Source organism: Notechis scutatus, chromosome 2 (genome assembly GCF_049901735.1).
Source record: "Notechis scutatus isolate UNSWTSFEM ecotype Mainland chromosome 2, rNotScu1.2, whole genome shotgun sequence".
Taxonomy (NCBI): Eukaryota; Metazoa; Chordata; class Lepidosauria; order Squamata; family Elapidae; genus Notechis; species Notechis scutatus.
The window spans coordinates 86,680,035-86,697,450 of NC_142010.1; the positions used below are offsets into that span (position 1 = coordinate 86,680,035).

The following is a 17,416-nucleotide window of genomic DNA, read 5'->3' on the forward strand; positions in this document are numbered from 1 at the left end:
TTTGGAGATTTAGCATGATTGAATGGATCTGAAAACTAGCAGTACAAGGAAACATCAAGCCAGTCATCTGTGGCTCTTTCCTAGCACTCTGTCCTTCTGTTCCCTAAGGAGAATGGGGAGTACGTGAAGAACTGTGATGAATTTCCACCCATTCAACTCTGCCTCCCATTGCATTGCCACTTCTAAAGAAACAGCATATAGCACATTAAACAACAACAACAATAAGGTGGAGTTTTTTATTTTATTTTTGTGAGCTGGGAAAAGTACATAAAATGTGTCAATCTACAGTGGATGCTCAGTTTTCACACTGTTAGTTATTGTTCTTCTCCTGCATCAGTACCGAGACATGATAAAAGGAGGGATACAAATCAGATGTTCAAATACTGTACATCTTTGCGCTCTGGTGCTCTCATTATGGGAAGCATTCTTGGTGTCTTTGCTGCCATGCTCTTGTATTCAACATTATTCATTATGCCTGTCTTCAGATCTGAGTTCTGAAGAAAGTCAAGAAGCAAGTTTTCCCTTCATTGAGGCTAATGGCATCATTCACTTCCCAGGGTAGTCATACACAAATACAGACTGTGCTTTTTTTGTCCCCGGGCCAATGTAGTTGTGTTATCTGAATTCATATCTGCAAAAAGGTGAATAATATATGTAGAGTCAAGTTATCATCAACCTGAGCTACCAATCCCTCCCCCCCCCAGTGTAAATATATTATTGGTCTTTTCTCTCTCTCTTTTGGATGGTGCAATTCCACCCCAAAAAAGTTTTTAAATTATGTCTTACAGAGATGCTGAGAAGTGCTGCTAATAACAGGCACATTTCAATTTGAATACTGACCCCTTTTTCTTCCCCATCAAGCTAATGCATCCAAAGTGCTGCCAGTATTTTGTATAAATTACCTTGCTCAGTAAGAACTTAAACTGGAGCCTCTACTTAATTAGAGCCATTTAAGTACCATCTCTTTCCAACAGCTTATTTAGATTTTGAATGGAAAACAAAAATGACTGCAAAAAAATATAGAGTTGAATTGCAGAGAGACAGACAGACAGAATACTAATCTTAGTCAAAATTAAAGTGTGTTGCTTTTTTAACAGCAAACCAAATCAATGGCACGTCTATGCAGAGCAGAGTCTGACCTGTCCCAAACCAGGTTGCATCAGACCTTCAGTCTTCTCCATTTCAGCCAGCTTCAAAACCCTGAGAGCAAGTATGAACTATTATGAAGCAATAAGTTTTCTTACCAACTAATCAATAGAAGAGGAAGGAGAAACAGACAGGGAGAAGCAATCCTGCTGTGAATGAACCATTACCTCTATTAAAACTTTATATTAGCTATGATGCTCAAAGGGTAGTATGGTAATGATTTTACTAGTTCCACTTCACAAATTATAGGTTACACACTGGCACATGTGTGTTTATGTGTGTATGGAGGGAAGAGAGGAATATCTCATTTCAACCTAGAAGCAAGGAAACGAGGGAGGAAATAACAAAACTGCTTGTGTAAGAAGGGAAAACCAAATTAGACACTTTTTACAGGAATTGTAAAATTGACTAGAAATCGTCTTACAGGAGTAAAAGAGCATCCACTAAGTACATTGCCATTATTCCCCCCCAACACACACACACACCTCCAGTTAAGTTTCTCAAACTGAGGAAGAACTTGTTTGCGGTCAAAAATTAGGAATACCGAGAACAAGATTACAGAAAATAAATTTCAATAAATGTAAAAAAGTTAAAGTAGATTATTCTCAAGCCCCAGAATTGTAAACAAAAAGTTCAGCTTTGCTCTAGTTTCAGAGAAATCAATATGGAGACAGAAAACTGCCAATTCACTAGAGCTGGATTTAAGCATGTGGGAGTCTCAAAATTTCAGATTTTTAAAATGTTGGTGTAGTTTTATTATTGTTTCATATATGAAAATAGGGTTCACATATCTTTCATTCCTTATGACATGTTTTCTTTCTCCATATATCTACACCTTTGTTCAAGAAGGCCCTTTCCCAAAAGCATAGATTTGTTGTGCATTGCAGTGGGGATTCTTGACAAGTTCAATTGTTGCACACATTTATTATCTGCCAGCACTTCCTAAATCTAATCTCTACAGTTCCTCATAATTTAGGGACTAGCTATGTCTAAATCCAGCCTTACAACGCAACATTGTCCTACATGGGACAAGCCCAGAACCACTGCTGAAGCTGTCCAAAGAGACGAAGCCCATAGTAATATCTTTTATTTCAGTGAAAAAGTGAAAGATAAATTTCATAGACAGGCCTAACAACATCCTTTCTTTGAAACAGTTCTCCATGCCAGTTTTTTCAATCACTTCCAGTGGGATCCTTCTATGAAAATAGATGCTAGCAAAAACTACCATTCCTGCTACACACCAAGAACTAAATACTGACAAACCAAGCATTCTGTCATGTTGTGGTATTTTATTTTTATTTGATTTGATTTGATTTGTCAATCGCTTACAAGATACAGGTATAAGAATAAATATAGTTTTGAATACATGAGATAGATACTTATAAGAAAAATAAAAAACAATAGGACAGGGACGGTAGGCATGATTGGTGCGCTTATGCACGCCCACTACAGGCCTCTTAAGAAGGGGGTGAGGTCAATAGTAGACAGTCTAAGGTTAAAGTTTTTGGGGTTTGGGGAAGAAACCACAGAGTCAGGTAGAGTATTCCAAACATTGACCACTCTGTTGCTGAAGACATATTTTCTGCAGTCAAGTTTGGTGCGGTTAACCTTGAGTTTGTATCTATTGTGTGCTCTTGTATTGTTATGATTGAAGCTGAAGTATTCATTTGCAGGTAGGACATTGCAATGTATGATTTTATATACTATATTTAGATCGGACCGGAGGCGGCATAGTTCTAGGTTTTCTAGGTCTAGAGTTTTAAGTCTGGTGGCATAAGGTATTCTGCAACGAGTAGAGGAGCGGAGAACTCTTCTTGTGAAATATTTCTGGACTTTTTCAATTGTGTTAATATCAGATATATGATATGGGTTCCAGACTGATGAGCTGTATTCGAGTATAGGTCTAGCAAATGTTTTGTATGCCCTAGTTAGTACTGTGATATTACCAGAGAAGAAGCTATGTAGGATTAGATTAACAACTCTTAATGCCTTTTTGGCTATGTAAGTTACAATGGGCTCTAGCACTTAGATCATTTGAGATGAGTACTCCAAGGTCCTTGACAAAGTTTGGATCCTCAACAAGGTCTTGACTATTTAGCTTGTATTTTATTTTCTGATTTTTTTTCTGCCGATATGTAAGACAGAGCATTTATTTGTTGATATTTGAAGTTGCCATTTGATTGACTATTCTGATACATAGTCAAGGTCTCTTTGGAGGGTAGTAGTATTGTCTGTGGTGTTGAATAGCTTTACATCATCAGTGAAGAGAACGCAGTTGCTCTTAATATGATCACAGAGGTCATTTATGTAGAGTATGAAGAGAGTTGGTCCTAAAACACTGCCTTGGGAGACACCACTGTTGACAGTTACAGAATTTGATAGGATGTTCCCAATTTTGACCATTTGTTATCTGTTTGACAGGAATGTTTCTATCCAGTTATGCAGGTGTCCAGAGATACCATAAGATTTTAGTTTTAGGAGTAGTTTGTCGTGTACCACTGAATCAAAGGCTTTACAGAAGTCTATGTAGATTGTGTCTATTGCTTTGCCCTGATCGAGTTGTGTAGTCCATATGTTTTTGCAGTGTAAGAGTTGCAGATTACAGGATAGTTTTTTTCTGAAACCAAATTGTTTATTAGAGAGTAGGTTGTTTGTCTCTAAGTGGAGGATAATGGATTGGTTAATAATTGATGCTTTTGATAGAAAGCACCAGGGGCAGAGAAGGCAACTTTAACAGCTCTCTATCCTTCATTGATGAAGTATGTAAAATGGAGCCTGTCCACAGGATACAAAATATAGCTGCCTCAAAGGCAAGTTAACAACATTAACATTAGGGTATTATTCCAAACACATTCTCACCTTGGCTTTATCCCTCCTACTGAGCTTGTTTTGTAATTGTCAATAACTAGAACACATCCAGATGCGTCAGTGTCAAACACCTACAGTCCAACAAACTTTGGGGGAAAGGGGTAAAATAGTTGGCCTTTTCAAGACAAGTGACAAGTTTTAGTGATTTTCACATTAGCAATCCATCCCAACTGAAAATGAAGGAACTGGAACTGGAACTAATATTTTTTTCTCTCCTTTTCTTTTGACTGGCAATTGTTTCAGTGCTGCTGTTAAGAGCAGAAAGGCATCAAAAGGCCAGGTATTGATTTGGCAACACAAAAATGCATTGGCCATTAGGTCCAGTAGCTCCAGGAACACCATTATGCTACAGAATTGATTATGCCAGAGAGAAGAGGAGAGGAGAGGAGGAGAGGAGAGGAGAGGAGAGGGAGAAAAGTCATAATGGGATTAATAATAAGAATGGAGGACAGAAAAAATAGATCAGTAATTAGAACATTTAATAGTAAAGAAGCTTCAGCTTTTACTGTAGCATAGATTCCATTATGTGGTACTATCTGGAAGACCTCCAGGTATCTAATTGACCCAATCAGAATTTAGAAAACTGAGGGTTATTTCTCTGAGCCATATATCTGCCAACAACTTGATATATGGATGCCGAGACAGAGAAGTAATGGACAATTAATCCTTAACCATTTCTTTGATCGTTAGCAGCTGCTCTTGCTCTAGTGCCAACAATAAAACTAAAAAGGCAACATTTCTTAGTATTCTGTGCTTTCTGTACAGCAGAGATGCTGAGCTGGAGTTTGCACATTTTGTTTTTAGGAAAACTCTTACGAGCATAGCGATAATATACTACAATTTATCCAAGCCAGATGGGAACCAGGGCTGCATTTCTCTACAAATATTCTGAGAAGACGATGTCTAAATAATGATCAAGATGAAGAAAAAAATAAACACAATTCTCCCATGATTTAGCATGAGGAAACACAAGAGGAAGTGCCTTTTTTACTTCATAATACTGGAAAATAAGTATTTTATAAGGATGGGAAATATGTCAAATTTCAAAAAAGGAAATTGCTGCAGAGAGTTTTAAGCAATATTCCTTCAAAATTATATTCTTTAGGTGACTGCAATATTGTTATTTTAGGAAAGAAAATGATGGCATTCATAGCAAATATAGTCCAATGGCAAATTCCAGACACATAAGTTTAGAAGGTTTATGAAAAAGGAAAGGGTATTCATAAGGAATTGTGTTTTTTGTCTTGGTGAGTATTATAGAACTTACTAGTAGAAGGAATGAACACAATGGCTATTTCCATAAAATAAATCCAATAGTAAGTGAAGAGAGATAATTATTTTTAGCTGAGAAAAGATCATTAAATAATTGTTAAGGAAGAGAAAGTGGTGGCAAGACACAGAGCCACAGGACTGAATAGCAAAGCAAAGAATTTCTCTCCACCCCTATCTTTCCCTCCTTCAAACATGTGCTTGAGTCCATCAATGCTGGCGTAAATCAAAGAACCATTTGAACTTGAAGGGATAGATGATACTCTCTGATCTCAGGTAAGCTTCCTTTTTACTAGAAGTTTTGCAAAGGTACTAAAGAGATTGCATTGGTGGGTAGGGTGTGGTCACAACTCTTTCCAAAGTTCTCAAGAAACAGTGAGATAATTTGGATTTCTGTTTTTCTCTAAAGCTTTATTTCTAAACACCTCTTTCACCAGAAAAAACAGAATTCCAAATTATCTCACTTGAAGTCATGAGTGGGACTGGATCAAATGTTCACCCTTAATATATACTGTAACATACTATTTCATTCCGTACCATGTGTACAGTTATAGGCTTCAAGCCTAGATATTCATGCATAGACAGAGAGATGCTTACAGACAGGAACCATGCAAATCTTTGCTAATGTCAATTCTCTGCCAGCAATTTTAATTCATTCAGTGCATCTAAAGGTCTGTACTTGCCTGAATTATTTGATATCGCTTAAATATTGGATGACCTTGTCTTGACAGATGTTTGGCAGGGCCTATTGATCTCCACTCTAATCCTGTTGTAAAACATTTTGTTTCCTGTTCAAAGACACCTTTTATGTATAATGGTAAATCAGCAAAAATTTTGACCATTCTTTTTCTGACCTAGTCTATGTCAAATGCAAGCATAATTGGTACATCACATTAAGCCAAAATCAAACATTCCACATGATGGCTTAGTATTACATCTAAGGAAAGCCGTTGGATACTAATCTTTTATCACTGAGAAAAGGAAGGATGTGACACTCAGAGATGTATCAAAGTCCATGATTAAGAGTTCATTAAGATACTCATGGCTATCTGGCAAACAATTCTGGATGTCGTATTTTCACTAACTTTTGGGGAATACTTGATGATTTACCCACTTGTGAATAAGGATGGTCTACCAAAAAGGTGTTTTTCAGACATAGTAATCTGTGTAGTAGGACTGTACATCTACTTCAAATGACAACCAAATATTATATTGGGCTTTTCTAGAGGAATTTCTATGTTAGAAACACACTGGGCCTTTATTGGAAAGTCCAGGGTAAAGAAGATAGAAAGCTCACACGTTTAAGTGTCTTTGCAGGGTGTAATTTTTAACATCCCCCCCCCCCGGCTAATGGTTTAATTACATAAGATTTTCCAGAGTTACACCCAAAATAGAAGCAAAATTGTTCTGTGATTGTATATCTACTAAAAAGACCCATTTCCACAGGATTTGGAGTTTTTCACTGAAATGTTTGGGGAAGGATAATGGAGGAACTTATCAAGAGTTCTTTTAATATCTTCAGCACTCATTTCTGAGTGTTGAAAGAAAGTGAAAGTGAAAGTGATTCTTTGGCTTTGCAGTGATGACCTTATTTGAATCCCAGTTTATTGTTTCTGATTCCTTCCTTTCCAATTCTTGCTTGCTGTTATTATTTGTCTCTGGTTTGAGTGTGAGTTTTCTTCTCAGCCAACCACTATTGTGGCTTTCTGGGTGTTTAAATTAGGATTTAATATTTGTAGATTTTATGTCTCAGACCATACTCTGCGGATACCTCTAAACTCAAATGGTTTATTTGCCCTTAGAAGCAGACCAGATGGAACAGTGGTTCCACCTGAACCTTCATTGCAACATATTTCTGAAAAGATCATATAAAGATGTGTCCTTTATCTATGGTCCTTCCCAAATAACATTTTGGATTAATTTCTATATTATATTTTAAATTTTAGTACAGTTTCTTACTTTCTATTGTTCTCCATTTTATTTTATTATATTTTTATTTATTTTAGTAAGAATCAGAGAAGTTGCATAGAGTTGTTTTTGTTACATATTACCCTATGATATTAATCCAGGGTTGCATATTTGTTGAATATCATTTGGCCACAAAGGAATAGCATGTGAAACTTTTGAGTTTATCACAGGATGAGAAGAATGATTCTTGAGAAGAAGATCATGTTCCTGAGCCTTATATCTTCACTAATAATCATTCAGGAGAAAATCCTCTTAAGAAGCAGGAAAAGGAAAGTAGGACTTCCATTAGTCCTTCTTGGTAGCTTTTTCTGCCCCAAACATAACAGTTCTTGTTTTGGTTTTACTGTAAGATACAACTCCAACTGTGATTTATAAACTGTTGCTTGCGGTGGTGGGTTTCACATTTTTTTACTACCGGTTCTGTGGGCGTGGCTTGGTGGGCATGGCAGGGGAAGGATACTGTAAAATCTCCAGTCAGAGGTGGTATTTGCCGGTTCTCCGGACTACTCAAAATTTACGCTACCAGTTCTCCAGAACTGGTCAGAACCTGCTGAATACCACCTCTGGTTGCTTGGCATAGTTTTCTGAACCAAGCCAGGATAGCTCATTCAAGAGACTATGATGAAAATAAATCAATATAAGCGGACACAGGAGGAACTGAAAAAAAAGGAATTGAGCAATGTAAGAAGAAATATTTTTAAAAATCAGTTATGGAGCCAGAGCGGAAAGTTTATTTGGGGGAGTGGGGGAAAATATGCAGACATGAATTTGATAGTCACACTTAATTAGACCTAGTAGTAGAATCAATCAGATACATTTTTATAGCTGAAACAAAAGATTGATAATTTAGCTCCAATTTCTGGCACTAAGTTAGCATAAGTTAGCCTTCTTTTGGGCTAGGAGTTTTCTTCTGTTAGCAAATGCGGACTTTATCCTACTTAGTGTTGGCATAAATTCCTCATAAGATTCCCACTGCCTTCAATCAGAATTCCCCTGACCCTTGAAGATGTGTTAATCAGAAACACATAAAAGTTGTAACAGTCTTGAACTCATTTCAGCTCACATGAGGTTCCTTAAATCACTCAAGCCAGAAGGCTGACTCCCCATACCTCCAAACTGACCTTTGGGAAATTCAAGATCAACAGTGTAATATGTGGATCAAAATAAAATACAGCAGTGGCACAGAAAGTATTTCATCACGAAGTTGCTTTCATTCTGATATGAAATTCATGAATAAGATTTGCAACCCAGCCCCACCTCACAAGTTCTATTTTGGTCTGGATTTCATTTCAAGCAGAAAAAGAGCACCCAGGTCTTCTATATGCATGTGAAAACTGATAAACAAGGATCAGCTAGCCTATGTATTCATTCTTTGCACTGTTTGTGGCAGGTGTGCAATGCAGAGATAGAACAAAATTGAAAGGTAACACACTTCTTTCCTGAGGAAAAAAATCTGCTACAATACAATTGGGCCAGTTATGATACAATTGGGCCAGTTATGATAGCTATGGGGAAACATCCTTTCCCTAAATAAAGGCAGAATCTCTGGAGCAAAAATCTAATATTATGATCAGTCACTCAACTCAGGTATTTTAGTACATAAGCTTGGCACACATTTACAAGTAATAATGAAAATATTCAGAAACTTTCAGTGAAGAAATGGTAGATTGAAGACAGCTCTGCGAAAACTAAGCCAATGATGACAGCAGAAAGAAGAGCTGGTGAATAGACCAGATGTTCAATAATTCCTCTCCAGGCAAAGAGGGGACTTGAGACTGCCCACAAGTGCTCCAGATCAGGGGTCCCCAACCTCCAGGCCACTAGTGGGCTGCAACCCGTTCAGAAATAGGCCACATGAATGGTAGTGAGTGTGCATGCACATGCGCAGCTCTAGTTGCATGAACAGCATGCACGCACCTACCATCCCCTCTCTCCCCACCCCCTAGGCTGCTAAGTTGGAAAGATTGGGGACTGCTGCTGCGGACAGGAGTCTGCAAGACAGATTTAGACAAGACAAGGAAATAACCATTTTGTTCAAACTGTGATCAGCACCTTTGAAAGGCCACTGAATTCACAATCTTCCTTTTCTAATCACTTTCTAAAATTGCTTGTTAACTGCTATTCAGCTATTAGCAACTTTTGGATGAACAAGTTTTATAGCACCAGGTGAGCTTCCTCCAATCATTAGCAAAAAAAAGGTTTCAAATACAAGTTTAAGGACTTAAAAATAATCTCTTGGAATAAACAGCAAAAAAAAAAGATTAAAACTTTGATTTTAGAAAATTACAAATGGACTAAGGATCCAAATAAATTTGAAAATTTGGAAGATTATAAAGAATCCTTCCCATGGAAAATGCTTTAGTTCTGATTTTTTTTAAAGAAGACATAGTAAGATAAAACTTTAAAAATTGGCCATTAGGAAGGAACTCAAGAAACTAAAGATTACAATTAAAGGAAAAGGACATTGAAATTTGACTTACTAAACAGAGTGAAGCAAAATATTTTAACATATTGGAGGATATTTTTGTGCAATGGATTCATATGTTAATTTTAAGAGTATCCATTTCTATAGATTGGGTTTGAAAGATATTATGAAAAAGGAATACATTTTATCTAATGAGATTCAGATTGATCTGAAAGTGGATTTAAAAATGACAGACTACAAATATAATATGGGGGAAATGCTACACTGGACATACAAAAAACCTCTAGCTATCTGAATAATTAAAAAGGAATATACAAGTAACAAACTAAAAATAACCTGGATAATATTCCTATGTTGGAGTTACAAAAGACATTTGTTAAAGCTTTGAAGAATGTAAAGAAGGGATAAAAAACAACAACAAAGTTTTAGGACAATATTTGAAGGTACTAAAGATTAAGATTGTTAAGAGTAAAATGAAGGAGTATAACATTGGTTTAATTGATCAAGGTTAAAATAGAAAAGCACTGGACCCTAGAGAATTGGACTTCTCTATCTCCTGCTAATGGTTGAGACGTTTTATTTTTCAAAAATACAAAAATGAAACAGACAAACACATATGTGCAAGCTCTTTTTAAATCTATTGTCTTATACACTATCATTTATGTTCTCTACATTATATTCTACTATATTCTATACCCGTGGTGGCGAACCTATGGCATGCGTGCCAGAAGTGGCACACAGAGTCATTATTGCCGGCACACGAGCCCTCACCCAGAAAAGGTCTACTGTGCATGCACATGCACCGCCCGCCTGCCAGCTGATTGTCGGGTATCTGGCGTGCATGCGTGGGCATGCAGGAGGGCACGGGAGACACGTGTGCATGCACAAAAGTGCACAGCACAGCCATACAGGTCATGCAGGTCATGCGCACATGCACAGGGGCATGGGGGGCACGCATTGCCTTCAGGGTGATGGCATGCGAGCACGAGCATACAAGCGTGCGCGCAATTATCGACACTGGAGCCCAAAAAGGTTAGCCACCACTGTTCTATACTATTATGTCTATGCTATATTATACTACTACTATAGATTATACTATTATATTATTACTATTGCTACTATACTAATAACAATATTAGTATACAAGAATGTTTTTACTCTTATAGACCCTAGTCTGTTGTTAAATCCTGTCTCTCTTTTTCTCTATCTCTTTCTGGTTTTCTGCCATTGCTACATTTTCTCCTTTGTTGATAGGCAGATAATACAGCACTGGCATTTTCCCAACACCAAGCTTGGCTTGGCTTTGTTGTGCTTCTCTTTATGCCAGACCCTTCATTTTCTGCAAAGAAAATTTCTTCTTTTATTTGGCTGCTGCAAATGCTAAATTTCCAAAACACACACATCTCTCTCCCCCTCACGCCAGCAGTTTCAAGGTTCTATAAGCAATTCCACCATGCTGGTGCTGGGACAAGGCTCAAATAGGTGTGTGGTGTGTGTGTGTGTGTGTGTGTGTGTGTGTGTGTGTGTGTGTGTGAAAGGCAACACAGGTGCCTGCAATTTTCTCAGCAGCCTGCTCTTCCATCAGCTGAAATAATAAGCTTTTAAGGATTTGTTTATAGATAAGAGATGGAATATGGGAAGAGGAGATCATTTTATATTTTAAGAGAAGTTAATAAATGGTTTATACTTGTGATGAAGGGGAAAGCCATTTCTTTATATATTTCTTGTCTTTTTCTTTACTATATTCTTATTTTTCCTTTCTTTTCTATTTTTTTTTAATTTTCTGCATCTTCTATTTTTTAATTGTAATTTTTAATAAAGTTACTATTTTAAAAAAAAACTTCTACAGAAAATGTATTGAATTCATCCCAAAATAATGTAAAAAACACTAATAACCAAAGAACAAAAAGATGTACAAGTTTTCTGTTTTAAAGAAAGTTCCATAGAGGTAGGAAATTTATATCTTGTTATGTTTATGTCTTTACTTTTGAGCAGCTTCCAGCCAATTAATCCCCAGTGATTGGTGCCTGGCACTGAATAAGTATAAAGCAGGGTAGCAGATAGCATAGTCCCTTGGAGGGAGCTTAAAACAGGCAGGATGCAATCCAATTCTCACCCTTTTGTAAATAGCAATCGCACTTAGACTTATATACCACTTCACAGTGCTTTTATAGTCCTCTCTAAGTGGTTTACAGAGTCAGCATATTGCCCCCAAATATCTGGGTCCTCATTTTACCCACCTCGGAAGGATGGAAGGCTGAGTCAACCTTGAGCCTGGTGAGAGTTGAACTGGCAAATTGCAGGCAGCCGGCACTCAGCAGAAGTAGCCTTCAGTACTGCACTCTAATCATTGCACCACTGCAGCCCAAATGGGTATATATATACCCATTCGTGATTTGGCCCCATGGACAAGAAAACCTAAACAATTTCCTAACACACCTAAACAGCGCACACCCCAAAATCAAGTTCACCATGGAAACAGAAACAAACAAACAACTACCATTCCTAGATGTACTAATCTACAAAAAAACAGATGGCACACTAGGACACACCATATACCAGAAGAAAACACACACCAACCGCTACCTCAACGCCCAATCCCACCACCACCCAGCACAGATAAACTCCGTGGCTAAAACACTAATTACCAGAACCAAACGCCTGGCAGACAAGACACACATTAAGGCTGAACTATGCACCCTGACTAAAGTACTGACAGCCAACGGCTTCCACAAAAGCAAAATCACCAGCTTGATCCACAAAAACACACTGAAACATAATAGAGACCCAGAAGATGAACAGACCTATGGAACAGCTGTCCTGCCCTACATAAGAGGTACTACAGACAAAATTAGTAAGGTACTACACAGACATCACATCAGGACTGCCTTCAAAACAGACAGAAAAATAGCAGCCATCCTCAGAAACCCCAAAGATAAAATTGACCTGGAAAACCAAGGCATATACGAAGTCCCCTGTGCATCATGCCCGGCCACATACATTGGACAGACCAATAGAAGAATAAGTACCCGCCTGGATGAACACAAAATGCAGTCAAAAAGCTGGAACACACTTCCTCACTAGTCCAACACATGGAAGCTACAGGTCATAGCATCAACTTCAATGGCACCAAAACCCTGGCCACTATGGAAAACCCTAGCCACAGAGTCATCAGAGAAGCCATAGAGATTGAAAAAGACCAGAAAGCATGAACAGAAGAGATGATTCCACCAGGCTGTCAATCATTTGGAAGCCTGCACTCACAAACAAAAAAATCTCCACACCACAAGCCAGGCAAACACCTGGGCACAAACAGATCCCCTGATACCTCCAGCTCAAACACACCCCAACCAGGCACCCAGATGAAACCCAGCTTCCTAACTAATGATAGCCGTCCATTTACCCGAAGCCAAGCTGCACTAAAGGCCTCCATTAAAGTAACACAATGCTGCCAGCCAATCAAGATACAAAAAGAGCCAAAAAACAGACAGAAGATATCAGAGACACCCATCAAGCAGAACACAGCAAACTCCGAGACCAATAAACACAGACCAAGACTCCCAACCAATCAGGATGAAGAAAAACCATTCTGGCACAGCAATAGGCTGCCCCAAATTTAAATCTGAAACCACTGTAAAAGTCTGACCCACAGACGGACACAATACAAGCCTGATGATGGCAGATGAGATTCTGCTGAAAGCGTTGCTACAACTTTAAAGAACTACAATGACGTGGGAAAATATCCGAACCAAGCAACACCATACATGTAAGTACCAAAAACTTAAGAAAATATATATATATATATATATATATATATATATATATATATATATATATATATATATATATATATATTCTTAAGTTTTAGCGTACTTACATGTATGGCCTTCAGCTTTGTTCGGGTTTTTCCCACGTCATTATAGTTGTGCTTTTAAAGTTGTAGCAACGTTTCAGCAGAATCTCATCTGCCATCATCAGGCTTCTATATTGTGTCCGTCTGTGAGTCAGACTTTTACAGTGGTTTCAGATTTAAATTTGGGGCAGAATGCTGTTTTAATGTTGTGTTTTTGGAGGATCTTGCTGATTTTGTCTTTAATCCAAAAACACAACATTAAAACAGCATTCTGCACAAACAGAAAAATATCCACCATCCTAAGAAACCCTAAAGACAAAATCGAGTTAGAAAACCAAGGAGTATATGAAATCCCTGCACTGCCTGCCTCACCACATACATTGGACAAACTAACAGAAGAATAAGTGCACGCGTTGAAGAACATAAGAACTCAATCAAAAAAGAAGAACCAACCTCTTCCCTGGTCCAACACCTCAAAGCCACAGGACATGAGATTGACCTTAAAAATACCAGAACTATCGCCAAAACTGAACACCACAGCAGCAGAATAATCAGAGAAGCCATAGAGATAGAAAAACGCCCACACAGCATGAATAAAAGAGATGACACCTCCCGCCTACCAGCCATTTGGAAACCCGCCCTCATGAACAGACGAGTACCCAACATGATAAATGACACCAGACCCACACCCATGAGGGCCACACAAGATGCCACCACCACACTTCCACGTAAAAATCAGACTCACTCCCACAGAAGATGAGACACGACCACAGACCAGAAGCCGCACTGCAGCTGCATCTTTACCCACTTCAAACTCCTCTGAACCATACATGAAGCGGACTGCCCCCACCATGAAGATGTGGCACGACCACCACGAACTCAAGCCAAACGAACACAGACCCAGACCCCAAACTCAAAGCCATATTAAAACCCAAAATGCTACATCACAGCCACCCGCTCAGGACATCACATTAGAAAACTCAAGAAATTACACCTCAAGAACTCAAGAAGTCACAACACAGCAAATGACCCAGGATATCACAGCACAAGACCAAGGATACCACAGCAATAAATCTCACAAGGTCATCACACCAACCCATTACCCAAGCTGTTACTACACAGGAGGCTAATCGAAAAGAGATCAAAACACAAACGACCCAGGAGATTACAACGCATAGACCCAGGATACCACAACAAAAAGAACTCACAAGCCCATCACACAACCCATTACCCAAGCCGTTAAAACACAAGAGGCTAACGACCCAGGAGATGACAGCACAAGATCCAGGATATCTCTACAACAAAAGGCCATTACACAGCCCATTATACCAACATCAACTCCATCAACCAATCAAGAGGCTGCAGCACAGCCAACCAGCCCAGCACACCATCCCCCCACCACTTGTATATATAGAGAGATGGCAGCTCCGGTCACACACTGCTTGCACTGGCACTAAGCCGAAAGCACCAGCCTGAAGATGGCGAGTGGGACCTCGCCGAAACGCGTTGCCTAGATACTTTGAATCTTACGCGGAGAAAACCCGAATAACCAAAGATCCACATATACAAATACCCGAGAACCTAGAAAACAAATATATATATATATATATATATATATATATATATATATATATATATATATATATATATATATATATATATGTATATATATATATATATATATGTACATATATATATATATATATATATATATATGTTTTCTGTGTCTCGTGTGTGTGTGTGTGTGTGGCGAGTGGGACCTGTGCCTGATACTTTGTCTACGGGGAGAAAACCCGTAACCAAAGATCCATATATATATATATATATATATATATATATATATATATATATATATATATATATATATATATATATATATATATATATATATATATATATATATATATAATGGTTTTATATATATATATATATATATATAATATATATATATATATATCATCATCATCGAGATTTCAACCTAGAAAACAATAATTTACTGAATGATACAAAGTGAATTCTTGAGGTTGACAGAATATGGAACACATTATTCAATTAAAAACTCAAAGTTGAAAATTTTTGGTGGTAAAGATGTTTTGAAAGCTATTGAATGGGTATATATGCTGATACAGAAGGCTGATTTGATTTGATTTTTTTAAAAATGGGATTTGTATGTCAGAATATTATGGTAATTTCAGGACTTCTTAACTGAAAACTGTATACATTTGAGTGGGTAATGCATTAGTTGAGCCCTAACCTAGAGTGAATGGAATACCCCAATGAAGTATGTTTAGTACTATCATTTTATTCAGATGATAAATAATTTGCTTTCCACAAGTTTTATGCTATATGAATTAGAAGTTGAAAAATGAACATCACTGTGAAAACTTAGCATACATTTTAGTTAATTTAGAAGAATATTAAGAGATTCGTGGTATTTCTGATTTCCTTTGATTAAGACAGTGAACAATATATTTATAAAGATAGGTGCTCAAAGAAGTTAACATTGAATCTTTATAACGAGCAGATTAAATTGGTATCTATTTTTAGGAGTACATTTTGATTAAACATTGGGAAGCATTTAATAGGCGTAAACCTGATTAAAGCCTGTTATAAAGTATCCCAAGTAAAGCTTTCATAGCTAATTAAGAAAAATTGTTGGTTCTCTGCACAAAATAATTGTGGAGTAGACAGCCGTTCAACAGACAAAGGCTTTGAGATTGATTTGATTTTTAGAGCCCTTGTTATCTCCCGTGCAATATTCCACCAGGAGAAGAGGAAATAGCCTTTGTCTTTGAGATAAAAATCATCAATCTCTAAAACATACATTTATGGAAGATTGAAAATAAACCAAAGAAAACACTTCTTCACAGAGAACATAATTAACCTGTGGCTTCATATCTCAAGATGTGATGGTCACTAACTATACTTTCAACAGTTCCAAGAAGTCTCCACACCTATTTGCACTACTCAAGTGACCCTGACAAACCTCCAGGTGGCCTCATCAACTCACTAAAAGAATACAAATGACCAACTCCCTACAAGGAGCACAAATCCTTCCATTTCCCAACATCCAATCAGAGCTAAAGAAGCTTCTTGGATGAGAAGTGAAATGTCTTCAAAAAAACCCAACAAATTAACAAATGTTTCACTTAGCATTATAATTTTTTGGGTTCAGTTGTGGTTGTTAAGTTGAGGACTACCTGTATACCAAAAGCAAAAAGCCTTTAAACATCCAATGTTTCTTCTGGATTGCCTTCATGTATTACCTTCACAAATTTGAAATCGTGCCAGGTTGGGAGGCATGTATCTACCTCTTGCTTTTGAGCATCCCATGATCATCAGATGGCCACTGCTAGAAACCAAATACTGAGCTAACATTGACCTGATTCAGCATGGTTAAGGTTGTGTTCTTGCATGATTTTATTTGCCACATTTTGTTCTTGAATGTGCAGTATGGTTATTCCCCCCCCCCCCCACACACACACACCCCAAATGGCCAGCAGGGAGCTCTGTCCAAATCAATCTCCCATGCCTGCAATTTTAATAGCCAAAACTAAAATAAAATCTCCCTGAATGGATAAACAGATATTTAGTTAGACATGGAAGACTAACTTCTTATAATTCTCTTAAAAGGGAATTGTTATTACTTTGCATTAAAATTGGAGGAAATTGGGGAGGGCGGAGCTGGCGTCGCAACGATATGGCATGCGATCTTGGAGGTCTGAGATCGCTGCCGATATCTTTGCTCCTGGATGGTCCAAGTGGATCTAAACCATCCTGAAGAGACGGTGAATGTAAAGAGAGCATCCTGTCAATCCCAGGGATATCACAAAGTCCCTGGTAGATCCAGGAGAAGCTCTTTTTGCCAGTGGCAAAGAGGCAGCCAT

General features: G+C 37.8%; 1 protein-coding gene across 1 annotated transcript in view; it reads right to left on the reverse strand.

Annotated features, from left to right (window-relative positions):
- Nucleotides 1–227: 227 nt before the first annotated feature.
- PRELID2 (PRELI domain containing 2) overlaps nucleotides 228–17,416 on the reverse strand; it is a 111,385-nt gene continuing 94,196 nt past the window's right edge. The window contains exon 7 of the mRNA XM_087955394.1: nucleotides 228–631. The gene's annotated coding sequence lies outside the window, so the exon portion shown is untranslated. The remainder of the gene's footprint in view (nucleotides 632–17,416) is intronic.